The sequence below is a fragment of the Uranotaenia lowii genome, chromosome 1, assembly GCF_029784155.1.
Source record: "Uranotaenia lowii strain MFRU-FL chromosome 1, ASM2978415v1, whole genome shotgun sequence".
NCBI lineage: Eukaryota > Metazoa > Arthropoda > Insecta > Diptera > Culicidae > Uranotaenia > Uranotaenia lowii.
The window spans coordinates 103,520,195-103,536,180 of NC_073691.1; the positions used below are offsets into that span (position 1 = coordinate 103,520,195).

The 15,986-nt window shown below is 38.6% G+C and overlaps 1 protein-coding gene and 1 long non-coding RNA gene across 4 annotated transcripts in view; both read left to right on the plus strand.

Moving 5' to 3' along the window:
• Positions 1 to 15,986, plus strand: part of LOC129751859 (probable methylthioribulose-1-phosphate dehydratase) — a 119,985-nt gene that overhangs the window by 68,729 nt on the left and 35,270 nt on the right. The gene's annotated exons all lie outside the window — the stretch shown is intronic.
• LOC129751884 (uncharacterized) lies at positions 12,777 to 13,584 on the plus strand. Its single transcript, XR_008738817.1, has 3 exons — positions 12,777 to 13,023; positions 13,143 to 13,365; positions 13,480 to 13,584. It is a non-coding gene; the product is annotated as an uncharacterized LOC129751884 (long non-coding RNA).

Sequence of the window (15,986 nt, forward strand, 5' to 3'; positions counted from 1 at the left end):
AAGATTTCCTTCTTTCCCTAGCTCATTACGAAAAGCATAATATGGCTTCAAAACCTCCGATGAGTAGTTCCATATTCCTCGATCTAGACAATCTCGGAGTTCCATCAACTCGGGATCATGCTCAGACGCAGTTTCGAGTTCACCGATGTCGATAGCAGCTAATTCAAACACACTGTTGATATAAACGGTCGAATCTGGGTCAAACATCTCAACATTTGAAGGTTGTGAGAGCCGAGAAAGTGGATCGGCTATGTTCGCTTTCCCCTTTCTATAAACAACTGTGTAACTGAATGCCTGCAGCCGAAGAACCCATCGCTCAATCCGTAGGCATGGGGGTGAAGTTGCCGAAAAGATCGTTTCCAATGGCCGATGATCTGTTTCTAATTCAAAATGAATCCCAAGTACATAGATCTGAAATCTCTCTACCGCCCATACAAGAGCCAGCGCTTCTTTTTCTGTCTGCGCATATCTGCATTCAGTATCCGTGAGACTCTTGCTAGCATACGATATAACCCTTGGTTGACCCTCGAAAAATTGCAGCAATACCGCCCCCAAACCTACTGGCGAAGCGTCTGCTACGATTCTTGTTTGAAGTTTCGGGTCAAAATGAGCAAGCTGTTCTACTTTACTAATGCAACCAATCAATTTATCAAATGCTCGTTGATGTTCAATTTCCCATTTAAATACTGCCTTATTTCTCGTTAGTTCACGTAGTGGGGATGAGGTCGTGGCTAGATCTGGGATAAAAGCTCCAACATAGTTGATCAGTCCTAAGAAACTACGAGTTTCTTCACAAGTTGATGGTGCCCGAAAACTTTTTATTGCTTCCACCTTGGATAGAGATGGTGACATTCCATTTCGATCGAAAATGTGTCCAAGAAATTCTATCTGAGGAAGCTTAAAAGCGCACTTCGTGTGGTTCAAAAGAACGTCATATTTCCGAAACTTTTCCAGTACAAAATGTAATGAAGAATCATGTTCATCCGCAGATTTCCCGGTAACAATAACATCATCAATAAAGTTAACCGTATTGTTACAATCTGATAGAATTTGTTCCAGTATTTTCTGGAACATCTCAGGAGCGCAAGAGATTCCAAAATTTAAACGCTTGTATCTAAAAAGACCTGTTTTCCAACAAATTTATTTATATAATCATTCGCACCATCATTTATTTATTTATAAATTTAATATATTAAGCTTACCTTTGTGCGTGATAAACGTAGTCAATGGTTTGCTTTCATCGTCCAGCGCCAGTTGATGAAAAGCGTCCTTTACATCCAGCCGGGAAAAGAATACCGCCCCATTCAACTTCCAACGGATATCTTCGATGGTAGGAAGAGGGTGTGTCTCGCGCAAAATTGCTTTGTTGAGTTGTCTCATGTCTATGCAAAGACGGATATCGCCACAGTCCTTTATCACCACTACCAAGGGGGACACCCATGAACTAGGTTCGGAAACTCTCTCAATAATATCTTTGGAGAGAAGATCGTTTAATTTGTCTTCAACCCGAGTTAGAATCGCAAATGGAAGTCGTCTCAACCTTTGAGCAACCGGTTGGACTGATTTATCAACAGGTATGTGAATTTTGAAACCTCGTATCGAAGGGAATGATTTACAGCATTCAACATGATGTACCGGTGCATTTTGACTAGGCAAACCTACATGTAACACACCAAGTAATTTCGCTGTTTCCTTTCCCAGTAGCGGTTGGGGCCCATCATGTACAATGTAAAATCTAGCGACAGATTTCAATTCATTCTCGCCGTCACGAATGATCACTTCCGCGTCAAACATACCGTTCACAACAAGACAATCTTTTTGCGCATACGCTCTGAATTTCCGATCGGGTGGCCGTAATTGCCCGATCAATTTAACTCCATGTCTATTCATGATGTCCCATGTCTTATCGTCGATGATGTTCGATTGTACTCCAGAATCTATTTGCATTTCGATCAAAGTGCCGCCAACTTGTACCCAAACCAGTTCATCGAGATCACTATTCGATGTTACCATTTCGACCAATTCCACTTGACAGTCATCTTCATCATCGATTGCATGAAGCCGCTGAGATTGAAAGGGTTTCGGTCGTGAGTAAAGCCCACGCTTATATGGTTGTTGATAAATTCCTCGATTTCGGTTTTCCGACGAAGTTGGACCGAAAGACCTCTTAGGTGCTCCGCGATTAGATTGTGCAAATGGCCTTCCAACTCGTTTGAAGCTCTGATTAAATCGTTCCGGGCAACGTCTATGAAAATGTCCCAACTTATTACATAAGGAACACGTTTTACCAAACGCTGGACAATATCGAGGGTCCTGATGTTCCCTACCACAGTTCTCGCATAACACCTTAATCATTTGAACGTTCACTGCTTCTTGGAAGTTAGCTGGCTTTGAAATTCCTTGACTTACAATCTGACTGCTGGCTGCTCTAGTGGATTCGTACGCATTTATGTGCTTAGTGACCTCTTCCATTGATAGACTTTTCTCTTGTAACAAGCGTTCCCTCAACGGCGCGGGTACCACTCGCAAAATTTTATCAATTACTGCAATTTCCGAACTTTCAGCTGCATCTTTGCCGAAATTGCACTTTGATGCATAAGCTTGAATGCGCATAAGAAACTTCCCCAAGGGTTCATCAGTTTCCTGCGAAATACTCCAGTACTCAAACCGTTCATGTGCCTCGTGTCGTTGAGGGGCAAAATAATCATCCAATTTCTGGATAGCCACCAGATACGGATCGACATCTTTTTCCTTGTCTTCTTCGACATCTGCTCCCGGAATGTTGAAAAATATTTCTTGAAGCTCAAAACCACCGTGAGCAAGAAGCATATCCTTTGCTTCGGATGGTTCATTTATCTTCGAAGCCCGAAGACAAATTTGAAAACCTCGCTTCCAAGTAAGCCATTTATTCCGACGGTCATTTATCGGTATATCAGCACACGTAAACGGTGGCAATCCAGCCAACAGTTTGCTGTCCATTCTTAGCAAAAAAATTCCGAGATTTCTCAATCGTTTCCGAATTCCTTCAACCCGTTAGGATTTCCTGATTAAGGCCGCGATCCTGGTGCGGTTATCCTTAATCTACCAGACTTTCTTTCAAGGCCGCGATCCTGGTGCGGTTATCCTTGACTATCAACTGAGATTTTACTTTACCAAGGCCGCGATCCTGGTGCGGTTATCCTTGATATCCCAGCTGACACCGTTTAAAAGGCCACGATCCTGGTGTGGTTATCCTTTATAAACTTGACCGCTAACCTGCCGCGGTTCTTACTACTGCAAATCCTGGTGCAGTCTTGTTTTTCTCACTTTATTTACTATCCGCTAACCTGACGCGGTATCAAACCACTGCATAGCCTGGCGCAGTATCTGGTTTGTTTACATTTATCGCAGTCTGTGCTAGTCCGCACCAAAACGCAACCAACTTCTTGCGATGTTTACTTTTGCGTACTTTGCGATGTTTTTATATAGCTTTTGCTATTGATGAAAGAAAAATATCACGTGTTTTTCTAGTTTTTTTCGATGACCAATTTCCAACTTACCGATGCTTTTTCCGCTCACTTGCGAGGTTCTTCTTACAATTCCTACTTTCCGCAACTATATGAATCGTTCACCAGGAACGAAAAATCCCGGCTCGTCGCCAATTTGTGATAACTAAAGGCACAACTAAAACACACATGTGGGTTAATCTCCAGTTCTATATTTTTCTGACCAAGGACTATCAATGTATACATAGGTATGACTGAAACAATATTATATTAGTAGTAGTACGCTACCACAGGCCCATAGCCCCCATAGCAACGGTATTCAGGGAAAGTAACAAGTAGAGACAAATTTTCACAGTTGAAAAAAACTAAATTTGATCGTCAAGAACCATGAGTACGAGCCGAGGAAACCACATAACATGCAACGGGGGAGAAGCGACTGTCGGAAGCACCAGGATGCACGTTAGCAGCATGTCCGTGCCGGTAGCGGAAAAACTCCGAGGTCGAGAAAACTACAGCACGTGAACGTGATCCGGGAAGGGACCTGGAATGCCGTTGAAGTACCGGAAAACGCCGATGTAGATCCCGAATTATTCCTTAGTGCCCTTGCCACCATATGCTTAGGCATTGAACCAATTAATTATAGTTTGGTTCATGATGCCAAAACAGCAGAGGAAGCCTGGGCGAACCTGAAGAGAGCCTTCCAGGACAGCGGAATGAACCGAAGGATAGGTTTGCTGCGGAAGTTGACCAGCGTTCGTTTGGTGGAATGCAGCTCGGTAGAGGATTATGTCAACCAACTAATGTCAACCAATCACAAGCTAACGGAGGTTGGTTTCAAGGTAGACGACGTTAGGCTGGCAAGTATTCTGCTTATGGGTTTACCTGATACCTATGAGCCCATGATAATGGGATTAGAAGCATCTGGAAAAGAAATCACAGCGGATTCCGTGAAGGCCAAAATATTGCAAGATGTGACAGTAGTTGGCAGTCACAAATCGTCTGGATCGAATAAAGCGTTTGCTAGTAATCAGAAGAAGTCAACGAAGAAGGATCGTTCGAAGCTAAAATGTTTCAAGTGTCAAGGCGCAGTGCATTTCGCATCGGAATGCAAACGGGCAGAATCTGCTAGTAGCAGCACATCAGGCAGCCGGAGGAAGTCCAATGCAGCTTTCAGTGTTGGGCTGGCAGCGTCTAAAGAACCGCCCATGCAACCAGAATTCCCTTAAAAAGGTTCCATAGAAGCTTAATCAGCTCTCGTTTCTGTCTGAAGAGAATGCTAATCAGCCCAAAATTTAAGTTCTTAAAGCTACTATCAAGTTCGTTCAAGTGGCTGTAGAGAATGCTAAGCAGCCTCTAAGAGAATGCCAAAAAACTTCTACGCGCCGAAAAAAAAAATCCGGTTGACAGATTGCGCTGACAACCAGATGACAGATTGCTAGGTTGCCGGTCTATCATGGTCTATCTCATTGATTGCAATTTTATTTACATAGTTTTGATTACGAGAGCTACTTACGCTTAGAGAATTGAACCACTGCTCTCTACACACAAAACTTTCGAGGCCGGAATTTAGCAAAATTTTGCTCAAATTTGACCAGCTAGAAACTTAGCAATCAATTTAGCAATATTTTTTAACTATATTTTTAGCAAACGAGAAAAAAAGTTACACACGAAATTTTCGAGGCCGGATTTTAGCAAAATTTTGCTCAAATTTGACCAGCTAGAAATTTAGCAACCAATTTAGCAATTATTTTTTACTAAATTTTTAGCAAACGAGAGAAAAAGTTAGCCGCCGGAATGTTTTACTAAAATTCTAGCAAAACCGGCGGAAAAGACCGAGCAGAATTTCAACCTACAAAATTTTTAATTTTTCTCTGGAAACACAAGGAAGGTATCAGATTTCAAATTAAACACACAAATTTTACACTTTCATTTTTATTTTTTCTGAATTTTAACATAATTGAAAACACTATTTGTCACTGTAAGTTTTAACTGCCAATTTCGCCGCAATTTTTACTAAAATTTTTAGCAAAAACCGGAGGAAAAGATTGCCCGGATCTGAAATTTCAAAATTTATAGTTTTTTTTCTCTGAAGAATCAGTGAGAATGATTGCTCATGAAATAGAATACACAAATTTTCCTTTACTTTACTTTCAATTTATTTCACACATTTTTTTGAATTTCATTTCACACTTTTCGTACAACGGAAGGTTTGATCCTGAGAACGCATCTTCCGGCGAGCGAAATGCCAAGCCATCTTCATCAACGAATGCGCCAAAGTGTGCCGGCTAGCAGCTCGTTCAAATTTCAGTTGTGGTTCCCTTCATTTCCGGTCTGTTGCGGGTTTCTTGTTTCAGTTGTAACCTGGTAGCAAGCGAACAAACTTGGTTCCTCTCAATCCATAACAAAATGTTGGTACGGTTGTCACTCGGAGCTAACGAATACATTGTTAGACAACATATAGCTCTGACAAGTGAGTAACTTTCTTTGCTCGATGTATACTCAAATCGCAAGCTGAAATGCTGCACGGAGAATGAGTGTCGATAACATTTTTGACTTCCCGAATAGCAAGGACCATGGTTTTAAAATAACCGAACAATGATTTTCAATTTAACTGTAAACTTCATCGTAGTATCTAAATATCTATCAACCGCATTTTATTTTGAAAACACCATAAATTTTAAAGTCACCGTGAAGTATATAGTTAATTCAAAATATTTCATAGTTGACGAAAATGACAGATACACGGTATAACAATAATTTAATTGTGATTATTATTGTTACGGTGTACTTCATGGTAAAATGTAAATCCGAACCGAAACGAACAATGGTAAACTTTTGGTTATTTTACACACTTTTAATTGATCGTGTATATATTTTTCAATGCGCGCCATTTTGGCAAACAAGTTTTCGCGGTCAATTTGTTTGGTTGTGCGCATCGAAATATTTTGGATGCGGTAAGTTGCTTTTTAAACTAATAATGGTTTCGAGAACTGTATTTTTTTTTATTTAATTCATTTTTCTAGATGCTGCACAGCTCCGGAGGGCGGGCTCTAACAAAGCTCCCGGTTAATTCCCCCCGATCGGCGAAGACGGTGCGAGAAAACTATTGGCAGCCGTGGAAAATGAGCTGTGTCCTTCAAAATGGGAAAATATCGGAAAGACCTAGCCGGAATCAGAGAGCCAGGACCAGAATAGTGGCTAGTGGCCAACGGGAAATAGCCAGCCCCCTATCGGAAGTTCCACATTATAGAAACGGCCGGCGGTGATGCCGTAAAGTGCTTGGTGCTTGTGTTCAAAATGTAAAAATAAGTGATAAAATATTAAAATTAAGATTTTTTGTTGAAAAAATAAAAAAAATTATTGCAATCCTTGAGAATGTGAATTTTATTCTGTATAAACCATAAAATTGTACGACAAAAATTATATTTTTTTACCATCAATTAACCTTGATTTCCAGCTTCGCTAAAACGATCGGAATAAACGTATTTTCATGGTTTTATTGTGAAAAACTGGAAGCTGTTTTAACCATGAACTTTATATTATTGGGCTTTCCGATGTATGGAAAATCGCCATTTTTTTCATGGTCACGCTGCATAACAATACCCCTTTTTCATGGTTATTTTCGCCAAAACGATGAAATGTATGGTCGTAAACTATGAAGTTTAATGGGTATTCACGGTATTGTAGACCATAAAAATCATTGTGTAAACCATACAATTCATGGTAAAGTGAAAGTGAACTTCATGGTTTTTTCACAGTACAATTCTATTCGGGTTGTGACAGTCGAAGATTCTGTTGGTCCTCTGACTGTCGGAATGACATTTTTGAATTTTTGATTCCATGACTGTCATGGAAAAATTTAAAAAAATGTCATGATGCGACACACGAATAGAAAGCTCTTGACCTGTACATGATGGGAATTGATAGGAAAAGTGGATCGGGGCCATCTGGTCCTGGCCACGGCCAATCTGGCCAGTTCTGGAATCCGAAAAATAAAAATAATCAGATTTTAACTTGCGACACATCAATTGAAAGCTCTTGACCTGTACATGATGGGAATTGATAGAAAAAGTGGTTCGGGGCCATCTGGTCCTGGCCACGGCCAATCTGGCCGGTTCCGGAATCCGAAAAATCAAAATAATCAGATTTTAACTTGCGACACATCAATTAAAAGCTCTTGACCCATGATGACAATTGATAGAAAAAATGGTTCGGGGCCAATCTGGCCGGTTCCGGAATCCGAAAAATCAAAATGATCAGATTTTCACTTGCGAAACATGAATAGAAATGGAACAATGATTATATGGAAAGTTAAAATTGAAACATCAAATGTTTTATTACATGTTCATTGTGTTTCAATAAACTAAATATATTTTGGAAAAAAAAACATTTACTATTGCAAAACTTATCGAAAATTTCGCTTTTCAAAATACACTTTTTTATATCCTTTTAGGTAAAACGCCTTCTTGTAGGCAACGAAATTCAATTTCTTGAATTTTTCGAATCAATTATTGGTGCACCTTTTAAACTTGGAGAAGGACGAAATTCAATATAATTATGTATTCTTATTGTAATTTGGGAACCAGAAACTTTTCTCAAAGGGTAACAGCATTCTAAATTTGAGCGAAAAACACGTGGTCTGGCAGGCATTCTGCCTCAATTTTGATTGATTTTAGTTAAATTTGTGGGAAGTTAATAAAATACATTGAAACATTTATAGTCTTCCGAAAGTGCATACGAGTGTAAAAACGCTAAGCTGTAGTTTCATCAGACTTCGCACTCAGGTTTACCATATATTATCATATATATAATAACCATGCAAAACTCTAGAGCTTCTATTCATGTGTCGCAAGTTAAAATCTGATCATTTTCATTTTTTGGATTCCGGAACTGGCCAGATTGGCCGTGGCCAGGACCAGATGGCCCCGAACCACTTTTCCTATCAATTCCCATCATGTACAGGTTAAGAGCTTTCTATTGATGTCTCGCAAGTGAAAATCTGATCATTTTGATTTTTTGGATTCCGGAACCGGCCAGATTGGCCGTAGCCAGGACCAGATGGCTCCGAACCACTTTTCCTATCAATTCCCATCATTTGCAGGGCAAAAGCTTTCAATTGATGTGTCGCAAGTTAAAATCAGATCATTTTGATTTTTCGGATTCCGCAACCGGCCAGATTGGCCGAGGCCAGGACCAGATGGCCCCGAACCACTTTTTCTTTGATTTTTCGGATTCCGGAACCGGCCAGATTGGCCGTGGCTAGGACCAGATGGCTCCGAACAACTTTTCCTATCAATTCCCATCATTTGCAGGGCAAAAGCTTTCAATTGATGTGTCGCAAGTTAAAATCTGATCGTTTTGATTTATCGGATTCCGGAACTGGCCAGATTGGCCGTGGCCAGGACCAGATGGCCCCGTACCACTTTTCCTATCAATTCCCATTATGTACAGGTCAAAAGCTTTCTAATCATGTGTCGCAAGTGAAAATCTGATCAATTTGATTTTTCGGATTCCAGAACTGGCCAGATTGGCCGTGGCCAGGACCAGATGGCTCCGAACCACTTTTCCCATCAATTCCCATCATGTACAGGGCAAGAGCTTTCTATTGATGTGTCGCAAGTTAAAATCTGATCATTTTGACAGTCGTTTTCGTACTGATGAATGTCGCTCTATGCATCCCTGCTTATAAGAAAGAAAATCATGATCTTTGACGAAATGATTATGATAGGATTGCTTCTGTTCGTCAGATGTACATTTTCCGATAAACTCTTTATTCCCACTTGTGCACTTTGAGACCCACATCTTGTTGTCAGCGCACACTACAAGAGAAATATAGTAAGCAGGAGAGCGTAAAGTCTGAACCAACACGGATAGTATTTAGATGGTGCTCTTTTGAGATACTCGTAACTCGTATCTCACAGAGGTCTGTTTGCAATTGTGAGAGGAGTATGTGAGTGTCGTCGACAGGCAACGATGTCAATGCATCGTAGACGCGGTTTGTATGTATTCAATTATCGCTAGAAGCGATTTTTTTCCATCGCTGGCCACCACTCTAGAACGACTAGCATCGAACTTTCGGAAGCGCGCGCAATCGTGTCAGTTAGTTATTTTTCCTCCAACCGGCGCGACGGCTGCTGACTGTGCACAAAGCAGCTATAAAACCTTCATTTTACTAAAATCAAGCAAAATGCACTATTTTATTGCTAAAATAAAAAAAAAAATCAGTAAAAAAATATTTTTGTTAACGGAAAGTAACAGCGAAATTTTGCTAAGTGGAGCCCCGAAAGTTTTGTGTGTACACACAAAACTTTCGAGGTCGGAAATTAGCAAAATTTTGCTCAAATTTGACCAGCTAAAATCTTAGCAATCAATTTAGCAATTTTTTCGAACTAAAATTTTCGAAACGACAGAAAAATTTAGCCGCCGCAATTTTTTCTCACTTTTCTAGCAAAAACCGGAGAAAAAGATCGCTCGGACCTGAAATTTCAAAATTTATGGTTTTTCTCTGAAGATTTAGGGGGAATGTTTGATTATTAAATACAATACTAAAATTTCATTCACTTTTAATTTATTTTTCACATTTTTCTTAAAAATTTTGACACTTTGTAGAACAGAAGTTCCGATCCTGGGGACGCACCTTCCGGCGAGTGGAATGCAATGCCATTCTTACCAACGAATGCACTAAGTTGTGTGTCGGATGGAGCACGATGGAGCACGTTGAATTTTCAGTCTCGGCCCTTTCCATTTCCAGACTGTTGAGGATTTCTTTTTGAAATTGTAACCTGGTAGAAAAATAATAAACAATGCTGAAATTAAAAGTTGGAAAATCTTTATAATTTATAATTGACCCTACCTGTACGTTTCCGGCGTCGATTATGCTAGTATATCTTAGTTGATTTAGCTACCTTTAGAACCACCAGAATCAAACTTTCGGAACCGCGCTCAATCGTTCAGTTTGTTTTTTTCCCTCTTAACACGCGGCGGCTGCTGTCTGTACACAAAGCGGCTGAAAAACCTTCGTTTTACTAAAATCAAGCAAGATAAACTTTAAAACTACTAAAATCAAGTAAATTTAGCTTTTTGCTAACTCGACGGTAAAAACATATTTTTGCTAACGGAAAGTAACAGTGAAATTTTGCTAAGTGGAGCCCCGAAAGTTTTGTGTGTATACACAAAATTTTCGAGGCCGAAAATCAAAATTTTGCTCAAATTTGACCAGCTAGAAATTTAGCAATCAATTTAGCAAAATTTTTTTACTAAAATGTTAGCAAATGTGGGAAAAAGTTAGCCGCCAAAATTTTTTACTGAAATTTTAGCAAAAATCGGTGATAAAGATGGTGCAGGATTTGAGCCTGCAAGATTTATTATTTTTCTTTTGGAAACACATGGAAAGTATCATATTTTCAATCAAATACAAAAATTATGTGCCATTTATTTTATTGTTTATTTTTCGGAATTTGCACTTAACACTTTTTTATCACTTACATTTCGATAACTTTCCAGCGGGGAACGGTTATTTATCGCCGATTTTCGGATGGTTACATCTACGGCCTACAGGAACCATCGAAGTTACATTCGGTCAGGACTTGACAACCTTTCCGTACATTCGTGTTGATGAAGTACCGTCACTGGCAGCAGCAACCTGGTCGAAAAAATAGACATATTACAACCGGAAAATCTTCTATTTTCCGAATGTTATGTTCTTACCTGTATTAACGAGCCTATAGTAAACAAAGAGACGAAATGTCACGATTGGAATTTTTGATTTTCTGTCAGTGTCATTCCAATCGAGCAAAACCAAGCAGTCTTAAAGGTAGCCCTACAGCAGGGTTGCAAGCTCATTATTTCAAAAGGGATCAGATTGCGCTTCTTTGTTTACTACTTTCTTTAACCTGTATGATTGCGTTGTCGATTCGGCCATCATTTCGTTGTTCACTAGCCACCAAAGGTACCGCCGGTACCAAACTTCCAAACAACACTGACTTTTTTCTTAGCGGCGGCAAAAACGGCTGCTGCCAAAAAAAAGAAAGCGGCCAACAAACTTAGTTTTTACTGAAATCAAGCAAAATTCGCTTTTTGCTACCGTGTTAGTAAAACGAGCCCAAATGCTAATCGAAAGTAATCGACTATTTTTGCTAAGTGGAGGCTCAGAAATTTTGTGTGTACACAGCAATTTTTTTTGCTGGAAACCAGCAATTTTTTGCTGGTTTTTGTCCCGCTGACTTTCCAGCAAAATTTCCAGCAATTTAAATTGCTCGAAAAAACAGCAAACGTTAATGCTGGTTTCCAGCAATTCAAATTGCTGAAAAATCAGCAATCCAGATTGCTGGAAACCACACACAAAATTTTCGAGGCCGGATTTTAGCAAAATTTTGCTCAAATTTGACCAGCTAAAATCTTAGCAATCAATTTAGCAATTTTTTCGAACTAAAATTTTAGCAAACGAGAGAAAAATTTAGCCGCCGCAATTTTTGCTCATTTTTCTAGCAAAAACCAGAGAAAAAGATCGCCCGGACCTGAAATTTCAAAATTTATGGATTTTTCATTGGAGATTTAGAGGGAATGTTTGATTATTAAATACAATACTCAATTTTCATTCACTTTTAATTTATTTTTCACATTTTTCTTAAAAATTTTGACATTTTGTAGAACAGAAGTTTCGATCCTGGGGACGCACCTTCCGGCGAGCGGAATGCAATGCCATTCTTACCAACGAATGCACTAAGTTGTGTGTCGGATGGAGCTCTTTGAATTTTCAGTCTCGGCCCTTTCCATTTCCAGACTGTTGAGGATTTCTTTTTGAAGTTGTAACCTGGTAGAAAAATAATAAACAATTTTGAAATTAAAAAGTTGGAAAATCTGTATAGTTTATAATTGACCATACCTGTACGCTTCCGGCGTCGATTAGGCTAGTATATCGTAGTTGACCTAGCCACCTTTAGAACCACCAGAATCGAACTTTCGGAACCGCGCTCAATCGTGTCAGTTTTCTTTTTCCTCCCAACACGCGGCGGCTGCTGTCTGTACACAAAGCGGCTAAAAAACCTTCGTTTTACTAAAATCAAGCAAGATAAACTTGAAAATTACTAAAATCAAGTAAATTTAGCTTTTTGCTAACTCGACGGTAAAAAAAAAATTTTTTGCTAACGGAAAGTAACAGTGAAATTTTGCTAAGTGGAGCCCCGAAAGTTTTATGTGCACACACAAAACTTTCGATTCGAGGCTCCACTTAGCAAAAATGAGCTGTTACTTCCGTTAGCAAAAATTTTTTTACTGTTGAGTTAGCACTTACCCAAATTGTCATGACTTTTGCTCGATTTGAGTAAAAATAATCACTTTGCTACTAACTTTAGCATATATAGTAGCATGGACTCAAACTTTTAGCCTGTGCCCAAACCGCTTTCTTTATGTGCTAAAATTTTAGAAAGGCGACACAGGTGGAAACCTGTCAGATTATTTTTGTTTTTATTTTGCACCGCGTTCAGGTAAAAAGATTTTCGTTCCGCTCCTCGGTTTTTCGTCGTTTGGTTTGAATTTGGTAAGTAGTACATACAATAGTGGTAGATAAAACGAAAAAAACAGAGAAAATTTAGCTTCCGATACCTTCAATTCATGCCGATCCTCAAATCGACTAATCAGGTTTCCGAACTTTTCCAGGATTAACAGCAGCTCGTTGGAGGGAATGCTGCAGAAGTAGGCATTCTTCCTCCAGCGGAACGGTTACCTGTTCGGTAATCAGAGGAAAAATTGCTGCATCCTAACGCTGCACATACCGGTACGCGATACCGATAAAGGAGGGGAAAAGTGTGAAGCGCAGACCGAACCCGGAAGCAACAGTAGTGGTTCCGCCGGGTGGTGTTTTTGGTTTACCTATTTGGTGGTCAGTGTTTTTACTATCAGCTAACAAAAAAAAATAGACTGTCTACTTATTATAGTTTTATTTCTATTCTTCAAAATATAAAATGCACTTAACTTAATTATTTCTGTTTTTCAGATTTCATTGGTGAAGATGTACCTAATAGTAAAAGCTCCAAGAACGCGATGATGGAATACACTTTTAGAAACCCGCAGTGTGATGCGAACAAAAATAAAAAATAAGATAAAAAAATCAAACCTCAGTTTTTAATATTTGAATACTTGAAAACCCTTCATTAAAAATAATTTGATTTTGGATTTTACTCAAGTTCTAGAAAACTTTAGAAAAATAAATTTTGCTAAAATTTTAGCAAACAAAAGTTTTTGTTTGCTTGAAAATTAGTAAACATTCAGTCAGGACAGATTTTGCTATTTTGCTAAAATTTAACTAAAAAAAAAAATTGCTAAATTGATTGCTATGTTTTTAGCTGGTCAAATTTGAGCAAAATTTTGCTCATTTTCGGCCTCTGAAATTTTGTGAGCAGCTATTTCTTTCAACACAACCGGCTGTTTTAAGTATCAGATTTATATTTTAATTCGAAATTAAATTTTGATTTGGCTGTGCATATAATAAGCAATAAAACAGTTATTTCCTCCCTTTTTTCAATAGAGGGATATATTTATTTCTAGAAACCGATTTTTTTTTTCAATATACTATAACACCAGGCTGGCAGCTTTGTGCCAGAGTGTTGATCATCCGCCACCTGTAAAAATAGCTTTGATTACACACAAAACTTTCGGGGCTCCACTTAGCAAAATTTCGCTGTTACTTTCCGTTAGCAAAAATATTTTTTTACTGTTGAGTTAGTAAAAAGCTAAATTTAATTGATTTTAGCAATTACAAAGTTTATTTTGCTTGACTTTAGCAAAACGAAGGTTTTCTAGCCGCTTTGTGCACAGACAACAGCCGCCGCGGGTTGGAAGAAAAAAAAACAAACAGACATGATTGTGCGCGGTTCCGAAAGTTCGATGCTAGTGGTTCTAGTGGTGGCTAAGTCAACAACAAAATACTAGCCAAATCGATACCGGATGCGTACAGGTAAGGGCCGATTATAATTTGTACAAATTTTTCGATTTTTAAATCCAAAATTGTTTGTTTTTCTTTCAGGTTACAACTGCAACACGAAACCCCCATCAGACCGGAAATAAAGGGGGACCACAGCTGGAATTTCAATGAGCTGCATCCGGCACACACTCTGGTACATTCGTCGATGAAGATGGCTTGGAATTTCGCCCGCTGGAACCGGAATTTCCGTTAAACGAAAAGTGTGAAATTAAATTTAATAAAAAATTTAAAAATTATATTGAAAGTGAAGTAAATTTGTGAATTCTATTTCATATTCAAACGTTCTCCCTGATTCTCCAGCGAAAAAACAATAAATTTTGAAATTTCAGATCCGGGCTATCTTTTCCTCCGGTTTTTGCTAGAAAAGTGAGCAAAAACTGCGGCGGCTAAATTTTCTCTCGTTTGCTAAAATTTTAGTTCGAAAAAATTGCTAAATTGATTGCTAAGATTTTAGCTGGTCAAATTTGAGCAAAATTTTGCTAATTTCCGGCCTCGAAAGTTTTGTGTGTAGAATATTTTAGAGAATATCTATCTGTCCATGAAAAACTCACCCTTGACTTGTTATCTGATTGCTAGAAAATAGAGGCAAATAAAATAATTATATACACACAAAACTTTCGAGGCCGGAATTTAGCAAAATTTTGCTCAAATTTGACCAGCTAGAAACTTAGCAATCAATTTAGCAATATTTTTTTACTATATTTTTAGCAAACAAGAAAAAAGTTAGCCGCCTCAATTTTTACTCAAATTTTTAGCAAAAACCGGAGGAAAAGATTGCCCGGATCTGAAATTTCAAAATTTATTGTTTTTTCCCTAGAGAATCATGGAGAATGAATGATTATGAAATAGAATACACAAATTTACTTTACTTTCAATTTATTTTACACATTTTTTTAATTTCATTTCACACTTTTCGTTAGCGGAAGTTTCTATCCTGCATGGAAACGCACCTTCCGGCGAGCGAAATGCCAAGCCATCTTCATCAACGAATGCACCGGAGTGTGCTGGCTAGCAGGTTTCTTGTTGCAGTTGTAACCTGGTAGAAAGAAAAACAAACACACAATTTTTGATTTAAAAATCGAAAAATCTGTACAATTCATAATCCGCCCTTACCTGTACGCATCCGGTGTAGATTTGGCTAGTATTTTGTTGTTGAATTTGCCACCACTAGAACCGCTAGCATCGAATTTTCGGAACCGCGCGCAATCGTGTCAGTTTGTTATTTTTCCTTCAATCAACGCGGCGGCTGCTGCCTGTGCACAAAGCGGCTAGAAAACCTTCATTTTACTAAAATCAAGCAAAATGAACTTTCTTATTGCTTAAATCAAGTAAATTAAGCTTTTTGCTAACTCAACAGTAAAAAAATATTTTTGCTAACGGAAAGTAACAGCGATTTTTTGCTAAGTGGAGCCCCGAAAGTTTTGTGTGTAAGTTTTACCAAAATTCGTAAAATAAAATCTCACCTTGCTTCAGCGTACGAAGCAAAAACAAACTCGAAAATGACAAGTCGATTGCTAATT